The 12500-nt window shown below is 40.1% G+C and overlaps 1 protein-coding gene across 3 annotated transcripts in view; it reads right to left on the bottom strand.

Moving 5' to 3' along the window:
* LOC137619721 (uncharacterized) overlaps positions 1 to 12500 on the bottom strand; it is a 260492-nt gene that overhangs the window by 61837 nt on the left and 186155 nt on the right. The gene's annotated exons all lie outside the window — the stretch shown is intronic.

The following is a 12500-nucleotide window of genomic DNA, read 5'->3' as shown; positions in this document are numbered from 1 at the left end:
AACCTTTTTGTTCTTCTGTGGTCCTTGGGCATTTTCACCCTTTCACCCCATATATATATATATATATATATATATATATATATATATATATATATATATATATATATATATATATATATATATATATACACACACAGTTTTGCTAATTGGAAGGCATTTTAGAAACCTTGATTTCTATGACATTTTCAGAATTATCAAGTCTACGAAGTACTTCTCTGTTTGTGAGGTTCTCATCTTCATATGTTATCACCATAGTTTAAACCCAAAGATAATTGAAATAATCTTCAATTAAAACATTAAATACTTGACTTCTATAAATTAGAGATTAGACGAAATTAAAAATATAAAAGCCGTTTAAATATAAAGATAAACTTGGATCTGAAAAACAAATGAGAGATATTTAGAAAACTGATAGCCCTATCTTGATCAATATTGGAATGAATTGATAGCAAAGAATTAACATCGTTAGTATGATTTTGATAAATTCATCAAGTACCTTACCGGTATTTTAAGATATTTATTAGATGTATAATATAACTGGTCACGTAAAAATCATCCAAAAATTGGATCTTGTGTTTGCTTCAATCAGCTGTCAGATGCCAGGAAATCGCACCTTGGAGTGTATCCTCGTAAAAAGATTTCGGGAGGAGGCCCACTTAGCAACCACCCCCAATCCAAAAAGACGCCCTTTGTAATCATACATAGGCGCAGCATTGCTCTAATACGTAGATAGTCCTTTTCCTTTCCTCACAGTGTAAAATAAAAACGAAACAATTTGGAACAGAGAGTTATTACCCCTGTATCATTGAAAACTAATAACAACGAAAAAACGGAGAGCATGTCAATCTGCCGACAAATATAAAATTATCATTAGGACAAATCCATGAGTTGAAACATTTATTATTATTATTATTATTATTATTATTATTATTATTATTATTATTATTATTATTATTATTATTATTATTATTATTATTGTTATTGCTATTGTTATTATTATTATCTTTATTACTATTATTATTGTCGCAAACTAAGTGAGTGACCTTAAATGAAATAAAAAGATTTTAGGGAACTAAGCTCACCCAACACTTAGCGTAGTCAACCCATAGCTCATAGGTAGTAGGTTGGCCAGGGCACCAGCGACCAGTTGAGAGTTATTGGATCCTTTGACTGGCCAGACAGTAATATATTCGATCCCTATCTCTGGTAACGGATAATTTTTTCTATACCTACACATACACCGAAGAGTCTAGCCTATTCTTTACATATTCTCCTCTGTCCTCATTCACCTGACAACACTGAGATTACCCATTTTTCTTTGCTCAAGGGGTTAATTACTTTACTGTAATTGTTCAGTGGCTACTTTCCTTTTGGTAAGGGTAGAAGAGACTCTTACGTATGGTAAGCAGCTTTTCTAGGAGGACACTTCAAAATCAAATCATTGTTCTCTAATTTTGGGTAGTGCCATAGACACTGTACCATTATCTTCCACTGTCTGAGTTAGAGTTCTCTAGCTTAAAAGTATACTTGGGCACATTATTCCATCTTTTTTTTTTCTTTTTCTTTTTTTAAATGGTGTGCTAGGCAGACTTAATAGAAGGTCTACGGATGTCTGGTGGTTTATCAAGAAGTTGTCTTTTCCTTATCCGTTTCTTTTTCTTTTTAAAACCATCCTTACTGGCTATTCTGGAAGGTATTTAGCCTTGCATGTTGTATCGGCTTCTCCATGTTGACCAGTTTTTCCGAATTTTTCTCTATAGTCTATGGGATTGATAAATAACTTTATTCATATTTCTGTACACATTGTTTTTGTTATCAACTTGTTCATTTAGTTTTTAAGTATGATGTATCCTTTTTGTTACCATTAATTCTTTTGCTGGCAGGAAACATTGAGCGAAATTCGGGACCAGTACGTCCTAGATTTCGTCAATGTCGTCTTCTGTATTGTATTATTCGTGGTCTTCATGCAAATATTCAAGACCTTACTATTGCGTCCAGACAGTATGATATTCTTTTGTGCTCAGAAACTTTGAATCTAATATGAGGCACTCATCTAAGCTCCTTATAACTGGTTTTAAGAAGCCAAAAATTTTGAAATGGGAGGCCATTTCCAAGGCCAGGGGAATGGCGGTGTATATTAGGACTGAGTACCCTTCTTCCCATAAGTCCTGCTATGAATGCGGATGTCATTGTATTCAGGTAATAAAAGTTCGTGGCGGACATAAAAACTTCTACTTGTGTTTGATCTACCAGAATTTAGACATGGATGAATCTATCTTTGATTGTCTTCTTACCATTATGGAAAATAAACAAGATGATGATAAAACGGCCTCTTTTGTCTTTGTTGGTGATTTCAATACTCCCCATATGGAGTGGTTAAGTTCTGATTCTCCTACCGATTGCCATGGTTTAAGATCTTTAGACTTTGCCTCTGAATCAGGCTGTGAGCAAATCATAAGTGAAGCTACTCACAGGTCTAGTAACTGCTTCGACCTCGCATATACGTCTCCCCTGCGTTATAACAAGTAAGGTTGGTTCTCCAGTTGGGACATCTGATCATGCATTAATTTTCCTGATTTATCATACTCGTGTAAGATTTATATGAAATCTCAAGCCAACTTGAATGGGATTTTGAGTGATCTTTGGGGCCTGAATTGGTTACAATTGTGTAGTTTTCTATAAAGACTGCAGATTTCTTTGTTCTAAAGTTATCTATTCTTTTGCGCAAGTTAGCAAGAAGAGGAGCTTATAGCAATTGTTGGAGAATGGGTAATGTTACACCACTGAGGAAATGTGTTTGTGGTAGCTCAAGTCCAACTGATTACCGCCCAATTTTCATAACTCCCATATTATCTAAAGTTTTTGGACGTCTTTTGACAAAACATCTGAACAGGTTTGTTGAAGGTAATCATCTGTTCCCTAGTTTGCAATCTGGTTTATGTAAAGGCCTTAGAACTTGTGATGCCCTTCTTACAACCTCCAATGCTGTACAGAAATCCCTTGATTGTGGTCAGAAGTTCGCGTGATTGGTCTTGATTTTAGTGCTGCCTTTGACCGTATAAAATCAAGAGGCCCTTGTTTTCAAACTCAAACAGTTGGGAATGGGTGGGTCGTTTCTTAGCATTACTGTATTATTGAATTTTCAAGTAATAGATAGCTAAGAGTTGTCGTTGATGGGCACCATAGTGAGTTTAGAAATGTGATATTTGGTGTTCCTCAGGGTAGTGTTCTTCGTCCATTACTTTTCTTATTATACACACATCGACATGAGGTTTGGCCTAGAATACAAGCTTGTTGCATATGCAGATGATGCTACACTCTTTGCATCAATTCCATCTCCTGAATGTAAATCTGGGGTTTCTGAATTCCTTAATAGAGATCTAGCTAAAATTAGTGCATGGTACAAATTATGGAGTATGAAGTTGAATTCTAACAAAACTCTAAGTATGATTGTAAGTAGATCAAGGACTGTAGCTCCTCAACATCCACATCTCGGCACTGATAATGTTTCTTTAACTTTGCATGACTCTTTTAAAATTTCCTTTTATACACATTAGGTCTGTGTCTTCTTTAATTGTACAAAAAAAAAAAATGGCTTAATGAGAAAGTCTTTTAAGATTTTCAGTGATCAATCTATTCCAAAGTGTTTTAGTTCATTCTACTTTATTTCGAGTATTTTTCTTCCCTCTGGTCTTCAGCTGCTCATTCTCATCTTCAATTAGTTGGACGGGAACTTAATTTCTATTAAATTTCTTTTTCCTGATCTAGATATTAATCCTTGGCACCATCATTCAATTGGTTCATTATGCATTATATAATTCTGATCATAGTTTACATTCAGATCTTCCCGGACAGTTCCATCCAGTTCGTAATACTAGGCAGACAGTTAATTCTAATAGTCAGGCCTTCTCCATCATGAGGCTCAATACTATACAGTATTCTAAAAGTTTTATTCCAGCTGTGACCAAGTTGTGGAATGACCTTCCTAATCGGGTAGTTGAATCAGTAGTACTTCAAAAGTTCAAACTTGAAGCATAAATTTTTTATGTTGACCAGGCTGACATAAGTCTTTTGATAGTTTATTTAATAAATATCTTTTTTGGTGTTATTAATGTTTTTAAAATATTTTATTTTAATTGTTCATTGTTTCTCAGATCGTTTATTTATTTCCTTACTTCCTTTCCTCACTGGGTTATTTTTTTCCTGTTGAAGCCCTTTGGCTTACAGCATCTTGCTTTTCCACCCAGGGTTGTAGCTTAGCTAATAATAATAATAATAATAATAATAATAATAAATAATAATAATACATAATAATAAAAATGATAATAATAAATAATAATAAATAGTAATAATAATAATAATAATAATAATAATAATAATAATAATAATAATAATATCGTGGTAGGAGACCCTCTTTTAGGCAGGTTGAGTTAAAAGTAATGGCTGCATCGGCAGAGTTTATTTTCTTATCCAATTTTTCTATTTTCCGGATAATTCTCTTCTCTAGAGCGCTACAATCAGCAAGCAGACTTGAAAAATTCATCAGTCGGGTGAATGACAAAATCGGGAAGACTTTTCAAGTATATTCTCACAAAATACAAGTAAAACTTTTGGTACAAAATAGTAAAAACTACGACGCGTTTCGAGGATAAGTCATTCCTCTTCTTCAGGTAGAGAGTGAGGTGGATGCTGCAGTCGGGTGGTATTTATACCCAGGATCAGGATTACAAGTGAAAGGGCTGGAATTTTCATTGGTTGGTCGACGTCTACTAATCCTAGAAGCTCTACTGATACAGCGAGATAAACCCACCCTTAATACGACCCAAGAGATGTTTTTGTTACCGTCAAGCCGTCGTATTGATACATCAAGAAACCCCCATCAAGGAGGACCTAATGAAGACACTACCAACCACGAAAATACCCCGAATTTTGACGCCGAAGTAGGACATGATCTCAGCCACGTGGGACACTTTTCTGAGCGGGAGAGCAGCCTGGCTGGGTCAGAGCGCGCCTCAGCCAATTAAAATTCAGGTCCGCCGATGACGTCACAGACTGGTATTCCCGGCCGAGATCGTCGTACACCAGACACCATATCATATCAGCTCTGATCAACCAATGAAAACCAATGAAAATTCCAGCCCTTTCACTTGTAATCCTGATCCTGGGTATAAATACCACCCGACTGCAGCATCCACCTCACTCTCTACCTGAAGAAGAGGAAGGACTTATCCTCGAAACGCGTCGTAGTTTTTACTATTTTGTACCAAAAGTTTTACTTGTATTTTGTGAGAATATACTTGAAAAGTCTTCCCGATTTTGTCATTCACCCGACTGATGAATTTTTCAAGTCTGCTTGCTGATTGTAGTGCTCTAGAGAAGAGAATTATCCGGAAAATAGAAAAATTGGATAAGAAAATAAACTCTGCCGATGCAGCCATTACTTTTAACTCAATAATAATAATAATAATAATAATAATAATAATTAAGTCACGGTCATTTTGTCCACTGTGGTTCGGTACGAGAACTTAAGAAAGAGAAATAAAAGCGATCTGAAAACATCATATAAACTTATAGAGAAACATATACTGTACATGTCAGTGGCCTTCAGCGTATGAATGTAAAATTAGCTGTACACCTGATATCAGAAACAACTGCGAAATCAATTAAATAGTTTGGTAGCAGAAGCTTACCTAGATAAACATTGGGGGAAAAAATTAAACATGTTCAGTTCTTGATGTCCAGAAATGTCTATGGGTTGAGCTTACAAAATCAGGATGAAATGTATGTCACGGTAGAATCAATTAAGGTTATTGGAAGTAATAGTCGTTACCTATACCAAATAGGAGTTAACATTATCTTGCGAATCTTTGCCAAAATGATTAGAAATTGTAAAACTTATATTCAATACATATACATTGACATTAGCCTAGACAGATTCAAGATGGACTCGGGCATTTCTTTGCCTGTCCGTGATAGATGGAAGCCTGCTATCAGCACCCATTTTCAATTACAGTTGAATATCGTATTAGATATCATCTTTTAGGGAAGGACATTTACCTCAAGGGGTCAAAATATAATATACAGAGCAACTGCAAATGAGATAACTTAACAAACGGAACCTTGTCTAGGTAATGAAACTCCCTTTCAAGATAGAGATGACGAATCGCTACAACATAAACTATAGTCAATTTCTTTTAATGAGGCACATTTACACCCACTCGCAGCGGTGCCCTTTTAGCTCGGGAAAGTTTCCTGATCGCTGATTGGTTAGAATTATCTTGTCCAACCAATCAGCGATCAGGAAAATTTTCCGAGCTAAAGGGGCACCACTGCGAGTCGTGCAAATCTGCCTCGCTAAAAAAAATGACTTAAAAGTCTATCTGCGATGATGTTTTGTTTGCCTAATGTGTCGGTGAAGGGAAAGAGAGTGATGTTACAGAAAGTGTAGCGGAAGTTGATGGTGAACAGCTGGAGAATGTAATAGAAAAAGGCGGTCGAGAGTATTTTGCTGGTTTCATTGACCTCAAGTTTTACAAATACCCAAATGTTGGGTCATATGTATCAATGGGAGACAAGTCATGGATGGGTATAATTAGCAGAGCAGAAAATGAATTAATGACGCCATCAAAAGAATTTGAAGAGTTTGGAAATCTTTTATTTACATGTTACCACAGGGAAAAAAGGTCTACAAGTAAAAGCTGTTAAGGCACAGTCAAAAATTTAGCATTAGGCATTGCAAATATACTGGGATCACCACTGAATCTAGCAACTTATTTTGTTCGATATAAATTTTTCTTTTATTAAAATAAGTACATTAAACAAGAAAATAACTTCAGCACAGAAATGATAAAAAAGCTAAAAGTTTGTAAAAAGTAATAATCATAATGATCTTTGTTTTATTTTACTAGTGCGACCATAATTGTATAGACGTGTCTTAATGTAGTTTCTAGTTTTTATAAGATAATTAATGTAAAATAATGTTTCTATGTTAGGATGCACGTTGCTTATTCGTATATTTCCTGATTAAATATTTCTATAAAGAATTTCAATACTTTCTTTTCCCGATATGCGACTTTTTAAACACGTTTCCTTGAACGAAATAGTCATAAAAATTTCTTATATTATGAATTTTTCTGATTAAAAGCATAATGCAGAATAATGGACTTTTGCAACGCAAGCTAATGACTGAAAGGTGTTCTTTCGCTGGCCAGTGGTATTCACTGACGTCAAAAAACATAGCCCAAACTTAACTCTTACCCCTCTAATCCAAGTCCTAGCTCAAAGCCCCCATTTAACTCTTACCCCTCTAATCAAAGTCCTAGTTCACAGGCCCCACTTAACTCTTACCCCTTTAATCCAAGTCCTAGCTCAAAGCCCCTCCTTAACTCTTACCCCTCTTAGCCAAGTCCTAGCTCAAAGGCCCCACTTAATTCTTACCCCTTTAATCCAAGTCCTAGCTCAAACACCCCACCTAACTCTTACCTCTCTAATCCAAGTCCTGGCTGAAAGCCCCCACTTAACTCTTACCCCTCTAATCTAAGTCCTAGCTCAAATCCCCCACTTAACTCTTACCCCTCTAATCTAAGTCCTAGCTCAAAGCCCCCACTTAACTCTTACCCCTCTGATCCAAGTCCTAGCTGAAAGCCCCCACTTAACTCTTACCCCTCTGATCCAAGTCCTAGCTGAAAGCCCCCACTTAACTCTTACCCCTCTGATCCAAGTCCTAGCTCAAAGCCCCCACTTAACTCTTACCCCTCTGATCCAAGTCCTAGCTCAAAGCCCCCACTTAACTCTTACCCCTCTGATCCAAGTCCTAGCTGAAAGCCCCCACTTAACTCTTACCCCTCTGATCCAAGTCCTAGCTGAAAGCCCCCACTTAACTCTTACCCCTCTGATCCAAGTCCTAGCTCAAAGTCCCCACTTAACTCTTACCCCTCTGATCCAAGTCCTAGCTCAAAGCCCCCACTTAACTCTTACCCCTCTGATCCAAGTCCTAGCTCAAAGCCCCCACTTAACTCTTACCCCTCTGATCCAAGTCTTAGCTCAAAGCCCCCACTTAACTCTTACCCCTCTGATCCAAGTCCTAGCTCAAAGCCCCCACTTAACTCTTACCCCTCTGATCCAAGTCCTAGCTCAAAGCCCCCACTTAACTCTTACCCCTCTTATCCAAGACCTAGCTGAAAGCCCCCACTTAACTCTTACTCCTCTGATCCAAGTCCTAGCTGAAAGCCCCCACTAACTCTTACCCCTTTGATCCAAGTCCTAGCTGAAAGCCCCCACTTAACTCTTACTCCTCTGATCCAAGTCCTAGCTGAAAGCCCCCACTTAACTCTTACCCCTCTGATCCAAGTCCTAGCTCAAAGCCCCCACTTAACTCTTACCCCTCTGATCCAAGTCCTAGCTGAAAGCACCCACTTAACTCTAAACCCCTCTGATCCAAGTCCTAGCTGAAAGCCCCCACTTAACTCTTACCCCTCTGATCCAAGTCCTAGCTCAAAGCCCCCACTTAACTCTTACCCCTCTGATCCAAGTCCTAGCTGAAAGCCCCCACTTAACTCTACCCCTCTAATCCAAGTCCTAGCTGGAAGCCCCCACTTAACTCTTACCCCTCTAATCCAAGTCCTAGCTGAAAGACCCGACTTAACTCTTACCCCTCTAATCCAAGTCCTAGCTGGAAGCCCCCACTTAACTCTTACCCCTCTAATCCAAGTCCTAGCTGAAAGCCCCCAATTAACTCTTACTCCTCTAATCCAAGTTTTAGCTGGAAACCCCCACTTAACTCTTACCCCTCTAATCCAAATCCTAGCTCAAACACCCCACTTAACTCTTACCTCTCTAATCCAAGTCCTGGCTGAAAGCCCCCACTTAACTCTTACCCCTCTAATCTAAGTCCTAGCTCAAAGTCCCCACTTAACACTTACCCCTCTAATCCAAGTCCTAGCTGAAAGCCCCCAATTAACTCTTACCCCTCTAATCCAAGTCCTAGCTCAAAGCCCCCACTTAATTCTTAACCCTCTAATCCAAGTTCTAGCTCAAAGCCCCCACTTAACTCTTACCCCTCTAATGCAAGTCCTAGCTGAAAGCTCCCACTTAACTCTTACCCCTCTAATCCAAGTCCTAGATGAAATCCCCCACTTAACTCTCACCTCTCTAATCCAAGTCCTAGCTGGAAGCCCCCACTTAACTCTTACCCCTCTAATCCAAATCCTAGCTCAAACACCCCACTTAACTCTTACCTCTCTAATCCAAGTCCTAGCTGAAAGCCCCCACTTAACTCTTACCCCTCTAATCTAAGTCCTAGCTCAAAGCCCCCACTTAACTCTTACCCCTCTAATCCAAGTCCTAGCCAAAAGCCCCCAATTAACTCTTACCTCTCTAATCCAATTCCTAGCTCAAAGGCCCCAATTAAGTCTTAACCCTCTAATCCAAGTTCTAGCTCAAAGCCCCACTTAACTCTTACCCCTCTGATGCAAGTCCTAGCTGAAAGCCCCCACTTAACTCTTACCCCTCTAATCCAAGTCCTAGCTGAAAGCCCCCACCTAACTCTTACCCCTCTAATCCAAGTCCTAGCTGGAAGCCCCCACTTAACTCTTACCCCTCTAATCCAAATCCTAGCTCAAACACCCCACTTAACTCTTACCTCTCTAATCCAAGTCCTAGCTGAAAGCCCCCCCTTAACTCTTACCCCTCTATTCTAAGTCCTAGCTTGAAGCCCCCACTTGATTCTTACCCCTCTAATCCAAGTCCTAGCTGAAATCCCCCCAATTAACTCTTACCCCACTAATTCAAGTCCTAGCTCAAAAGTTCCCACTTAATTCTTAACCCTCTAATCCAAGTTCTAGCTCAAAGCCCCCACTTAACTCTTACCCCACTAATCCAAGTCCTAGCTCAAAGTTCCCACTCAATTCTTAACCCTCTAATCCAAGTTCTAGCTCAAAGCCCCACTTAACTCTTACCCCTCTAATGCAAGTCCTAGGTGAAAGCACCCACTTAACTCTTACCCCTCTAATCCAAGTCCTAGCTGAAAGCCCCCACTTAACTCTTACCCCTCTAATCCAAGTCCTAGCTGAAAGCCCCCTCTCAACTCTTACCCCTCTAATCCAAGTCCTAGCTAAAGGCCCCCACTTAACTCTTACCCCTCTAATCCAAGTCCTAGCTAAAGGCCCCCACTTAACTCTTACCCCTCTAATCCAAGTCCTAGCTGAAAGCCCCCACTTAACTCTTACCCCTCTAATCCAAGTCCTAGCTGAAGGCCCCCACTTAACTCTTACTCCTTTATTCCAAGTACTAGCTGAAAGCCCCCACTTAACTCTTACCTCTCTAATCCAAGTTCTAGCTGAAAGCCCCCACTTAACTCTTACCCCTCTAATCCAAGTCCTAGCTGAAAACCCCCACTTAACTCTTACCCCTCTAATCCAAGTCCTAGCTGAAAGCCCCCACTTAAATCTTAACCCTCTAATCCAAGTCCTAACTGAAAGCCCCCACTTAACTCTTACCCATCTAATCCAAGTCCTAGCTGAAAGCCCCCACTTAACTCTTACCCCTCTAATCCAAGTCCTAGCTCAAAGCCCCCACTTAACTCTTACCCCTCAATCCAATTCCTAGCTCAAAGCCCCCATTTAACTCTTACCCCTCTAATCAAAGTCCTAGCTCACAGGCCCCACTTAACTCTTACCCCTTTAATCCAAGTCCTAGCTCAATGCCCCTCCTTAACTCTTACCCATCTAAGCCAAGTCCTAGCTCAAAGCCCCCACTTAACTCTTACCCCTCAATCCAATTCCTAGCTCAAAGCCCCCATTTAACTCTTACCCCTCTAATCAAAGTCCTAGCTCAAAGGCCCCACTTAATTCTTACCCCTTTAATCCATGTCCTAGCTCAAAGCCCCTCCTTAACTCCTATCCCTTTAATCCAAGTCCTAGCTCAAAGGCCCTACTTAACTCTTACCCCTCTAATCAAAGTCCTAGCTCACAGGCCCCACTTAACTCTTACCCCTTTAATCCAAGTCCTAGCTCAATGCCCCTCCTTAACTCTTACCCATCTAAGCCAAGTCCTAGCTCAAAGCCCCCACTTAACTCTTACCCCTCAATCCAATTCCTAGCTCAAAGCCCCCATTTAACTCTTACCCCTCTAATCAAAGTCCTAGCTCACAGGCCCCACTTAACTCTTACCCCTTTAATCCAAGTCCTAGCTCAATGCCCCTCCTTAACTCTTACCCATCTAAGCCAAGTCCTAGCTCAAAGCCCCCACTTAACTCTTACCCCTCAATCCAATTCCTAGCTCAAAGCCCCCATTTAACTCTTACCCCTCTAATCAAAGTCCTAGCTCAAAGGCCCCACTTAATTCTTACCCCTTTAATCCATGTCCTAGCTCAAAGCCCCTCCTTAACTCCTATCCCTCTAATCCAAGTCCTAGCTCAAAGCCCCCACTTAACTCTTACCCCTCAATCCAATTCCTAGCTCAAAGCCCCCATTTAACTCTTACCCCTCTAATCAAAGTCCTAGCTCAAAGGCCCCACTTAATTCTTACCCCTTTAATCCATGTCCTAGCTCAAAGCCCCTCCTTAACTCTTACCCCTCTAATCCAAGTCCTAGCTCAAAGCCCCCACTTAACTCTTACCCCTCAATCCAATTCCTAGCTCAAAGCCCCCATTTAACTCTTACCCCTCTAATCAAAGTCCTAGCTCAAAGGCCCCACTTAATTCTTACCCCTTTAATCCATGTCCTAGCTCAAAGCCCCTCCTTAACTCCTATCCCTCTAATCCAAGTCCTAGCTCAAAGGCCCTACTTAACTCTTACATCTCTAATCCAAGTCCTAGCACAAAGCCCCTCCTTAACTCTTACCCCTCTAATCCAAGTCCTAGCTCAAAGCCCCTCCTTAACTCTTACCCCTCAAATCCAAGTCCTTGCTCAAAAACCCCACTTAACTCTTACCCCTCTAATCCAAGTCCTACCTCGAACCCCCTCCTTAACTCTTACCCCTCTAAGCCAAGTCCTAGCTCAAAGGCCCTACTCAATTCTTACCCCTTTAATCCAATTCCTAGCTCAAAGGCCCAACTTAACTCTTACCCCTCTGATCCAAGTCCTAGCTCAAAGCCCCTCCGTAACTCTTACCCCTCTAATCCAAGTCCTAGCTCAAAGGCCCTACTTAACTCTTACCCCTTTAATACAAGTCCTAGCTCAAAGCCCCTCCTTAACTCTTACCCCTCTAATCCAATTCCTAGCTCAAAGACCCCACTTAACTCTTACCCCTTTAATGCAAGTCCTAGCTCAAAGCCCCACCTTAACTCTTACTCCTCTAATCCAAGTCCTAGCTCAAAGGCCCTACTTAACTCTTACCCCTTCAATCAAAGTCCTAGCTCAAAGCCCCACCCTAACTCTTACCCCTCTAATCCAATTCCTAGCTCAAAGACCCCCACTTAACACTTACCCCTTTAATGCAAGTCCTAGCTCAAAGCCCCCAATTAACTCTTACTCCTCTAATCCAAGTCCTAGCTCAAAGGC

The sequence above is a fragment of the Palaemon carinicauda genome, chromosome 26 (genome assembly GCF_036898095.1).
Source record: "Palaemon carinicauda isolate YSFRI2023 chromosome 26, ASM3689809v2, whole genome shotgun sequence".
NCBI classification, from domain to species: Eukaryota; Metazoa; Arthropoda; class Malacostraca; order Decapoda; family Palaemonidae; genus Palaemon; species Palaemon carinicauda.
The sequence above is the reverse complement of the archived record's forward strand: the minus strand, read 5'-3'. Positions and strand labels throughout refer to the sequence as shown.